Source organism: Herpailurus yagouaroundi, unplaced genomic scaffold, assembly GCF_014898765.1.
Source record: "Herpailurus yagouaroundi ecotype Mexico unplaced genomic scaffold, PumYag 255, whole genome shotgun sequence".
Taxonomy (NCBI): Eukaryota; Metazoa; Chordata; class Mammalia; order Carnivora; family Felidae; genus Herpailurus; species Herpailurus yagouaroundi.
In genome coordinates, this window is record NW_024412472.1 from 1,403,656 (window position 1) to 1,408,014 (window position 4,359).

The following is a 4,359-nucleotide window of genomic DNA, read 5'->3' on the forward strand; positions in this document are numbered from 1 at the left end:
GTCTTTGGTAGAGCTAAAAACTGTGAAGGATTTTGTCTTGGAGGTATAACCATCCAGACACCATTGGAAGAGAGGATCAATACAAAGAATGTTAGTGTTACACTTTGAGGTATAAGATCAATGCACAATCATTTAGTCTGGTATATTGGGCCAACACCTGCCAGAACTATCTTGGGTCTTATCCATAAATCAAAAATTCAATGTCCTTTAGAAACACAAAAATGGTCTTTTTTCAAGAATAACCCAAAGAATGTCAACTATCACTACAGGGTGAGATTATTTTCTGGAGAAGCAGGGAACTATTTTTAAGATACTTGGTGACATGGTTAGGACTTCTGGTTATGGGCCTGCACAATTCTGAAAAAGACAAGGGCAAAGAGGGACTAATTACGGGCTAGGTATCACATCTTTACCAGTATGCAAGCTTAGCTTGGGTGATTAGTTTCTGATGTTTCCAGGAGACAGAGCTCTTCCCATCATGCCGATTGAAAAGTCAGGTTGTGATGGTTAATATTACATGTGAACTTGACTGGGCCACAAGGAGTCTAGATATTTGGTTAAACATTATTTATGTGTGTATCTGTGAGGGTGTTTCTGGTTGAGATTTGAATTGATAAACTGTGTAATGCATATTGCCTTCCCCAGTGTAGGTGGGCCTCATCCAATCCACTCAATGACTGAATAAAGTAAAAGTCCAAGAATAAAAGAAAGACATCTCTGTCTGATTGTCTCAAAGCAGGAAGGTTAGTCTTTTCTTGCCTTTGGTCTTAGGCTTAGACTTATACCATTGGTTTTCCTGGTTCTCAGGTTTTCATATCTGGACTGGAACTATACCAACAATCCTCCTAGGTCTAGACTTCTGCATCTCCGTAATCGTGACAGCCAATTCCTTATAGTAAATACAATAAATCTCTTTATATACACATCTTATTGGTACTGTTTCTCTGGAGAGCCCTGACTAATCCAACAGCTACAATATTTAAATAGTCAGAATTAGACTTAAGGATTCCTGGTATATTCTTTTCACATGGGAGGTGCTGAAATATGCAAGCACTTGGCTCTGCCAACCTCCATTGAATTCAACAGCCCTTTGCTTCTCTCCTATGACCTTTCCCTCACTCTTTCATATCTATCTGCTTTCCCCTTATGGAATCTGAGCTCCCTAAAACAGCAACTTTTTCAACCACTCTGTCCATCCCCATCAGACTTATTATAGTCCCTCCATTCAGATAATGTCTGATGATGCTACAGGAATAATGAAAGAGTACATGAAAAAAATAGATTGATACATAATAATGGATGAACAATAGAAGAAAAGCATAAGTGAATAAATTAATGAATAAACATATGGACTAATAATACATTTTTTAAGATCAGAATCTCATATCAAGAAGCATTTCCTCTCTCTCTGTCCCCCATTATTATGGAGAGAAATGTAAATCACAGGTGACATCTTTTTTTATCTTTATTTTTTTCCAGCTTTATTGAGATATAACTGAAATCGATGTTGTATAAGTTCAAGATGTACAATATGATGATTTACTGCATGTTTATATTGCGAAAACACCAGCACAATAAGGTTACTTAACCCATCCAAAGAGGTGACTTCTTGAGTAAGTGGGCTGAACTTCTCAGTCTTAATTTCCTCATCTGTAAAATGAGACACTAATCTCTGATTTATCTACTTCATATGTTTGTTTTGAAGAGTGAATAAAATAAACTGCTTTAAAAATTATATGATAATACACATATTTTATTTGCTTATATTATTTTTATTTAGCAAGAATAAATGCAAAATTCAGGGTTTAGCTTCAAAACATCATGGGTATAAACCAGAGTCTGAATAAATATTTTGTCTAAGACTTTCTTGAACCCTAAGTAGCACTGTTCTATACCTGCTTTCCATCCCCACTGTTCTTGGAATTTAGTTTAATCATATTCATTAGTTTGGGTAGTTTGTCTCCTCCACCAGACTGTAAACAACTCATGCACAAGGACTGTGTCTTATGTATGTTTATACTCTTCAGTCTCTAACAGAGGGCCTGAAATATACCAGACATGTTCAAATAAGTAAAGAAATGAATTAATAAGTGATTATCTTTCCGTATATTTACCTACCAACCATCTCTTTATACTTTAATGAATTACCATATTCCTAAAATATTTTACTCTAACATAGATCATAATTTTATTAAAGAACAATTCTATATGAAGACTTACGTTGTTCATAGTCTAAATACCATATGCATTATGGATCTGGCCAGAGGAAATAAAAAATAAATTGTACTTGCAACCTTCAAACCTGCTGCAAATGTACCTTGCATATTTATATTGCTCAGACCTTATATGCTATATAAAGTATACCCACAGCAATTTCAGTACAGTGGCAGCACTATGCCTGGCCTTTAGCAGGTACATAAAGAAATATTTTTTGAAACAATATTGCTGTTTAATGATCTTGGCTCTGTCACAAATATGACTTATAATAAGGCTATTGCCTTAATAAGTGGACAATATATGCTTTCGGTGACAGTACTTTTGCTTGCTCCTTTAAATCTGATGGATTTTGAAGCAACTATTTGGCTCATTTCCATACCTGTGAAAACCTTTCTGGGAGCTTCTGGCCTATTTTCCACATCACATTCTATAAATAAAAACACTCAGTACTTTTCTCTTGGCCTTAAAAATCGGCCTAGTCTAAAAGAAATTCAGCAGATATTTGCTGTTTAAGTCTTCTTCTGTTCAGTCCATTAGATAGAACATTTATGACTCTGCCTGGATCTGTAACTTGCCAATACAGAGGTAAGTGTCAGACTGTGACCTGGTTTACTGAAGAGAACTGTGTTTACTCCAACATGCTCACAGGTCTCTGGGTGTCCAGGTCATCAGATACATCTTATCTGAGCTCTTGGCTTCTTTAGTCTCTTCTTGTGACATGAATTGTATGCGGTCTCTTCAAGCAAAACCAAGTTCACCCACTTGTTATGAGCTGGAAGTACCTCCAAGGACCATCCAAGTCTGTGTGTCTGCTTGAGCAGACACATTTGTTGGAAGCAAATGCCAATATATTTATTTCATGGAACAGAAAGTTAAGGCATTCTCCATGTTGGTGTTGGTTCAATGAGAACCTTCTGGACGCACACATTGGAGTAGAGGGCATAGGAAGTATCACTGTATGGAATCTGGGTCCCTTCTACACAATTTTGAAGCTTCATTTGGGGGCCAAGAGTCTGTTTCTGTGCCTACCTCCCTTAGGTTCTACTCAGCACACCTCACACTGCTATCTGAGGATATATGTTGCTATACCTCCATCTCATAAAGGGCTTCCAGTGTGGACCCTCACAAACATATAGCAAGGAACTCCCTCTTATCCCCCTACTTGTAACACATCTAGGGTGGATATAGAAAAATAAAGATCAGATCTGACTCAATGATTTCAGAGCAATGAAAAAACCCCAGTCATATATAGTCTTATCTGCTTGCTATTTTCTGTTTCCTAGATGAAGAAATGTCCATAATTATCCCCTTGAAAAATAGGTGACTATGTTTCTACCCAGGAAGGTGAAGAGGATCATGACTTGCATATTATTTTATAGTTATATGTCCCAAAATAAGATATGAATTTTGTGAGGGTGTGCAATATTGTGATTTAGAAGAAATACATAGTTGCTCATTCAGATGGCCAAATATAGATTTCTCATAGATATTGTCTTTATCCACAGCTCTTGGCTCACAGCTCCCCAAACGCTTGGAATTTCTTAAAGGATAAGAGCAATGGGAACATCTTTTTTTATAGCATTTGGTCTCTTGTCCTCAGTTCCTGAAAACACTTCAGAGCCATAAAAGTGAAATGGATGTCTTATTAATAACAAGCTTCTTTCCACCAACAACTGTGCTTCTGTTAATGAGGTGACTTGGGGAAGGCATGTAAGGATAAGAGCTGGTTGCCAGGGGAAACAACCAAAAATAGAGAGGTGGAAATTTCTGTCTCACCCTGCAATTTCTGAGGAGGGGAGGAGGATGGAAGCTGAATTGATCACCAATGGCAATAATTTAATCAATCATGCCTATGTAATGAAGCCTTCACAAAATCCCCAAAAGAGGAGGCTTGGAGATCTTCCAGATTAGGTGAAAGAACATTTCTATGTGTTACCGTGCCAGGTTCCAAACTTCATGAGAATAGAAGATCCCTTGTTTAAGACCTTGCTCTATGTATCTCTTCATCTAGATAGTGATTGTTTTAACATCACTATCTAAGCAAGTAATCTAGTGAGAAAATGGGATTTCCTGAGTTCTGCGAGATGCTCCAACAAATTAAGAACCCAAGGAGCAGGTCATGAGGACTTCTGATTTGTAGCC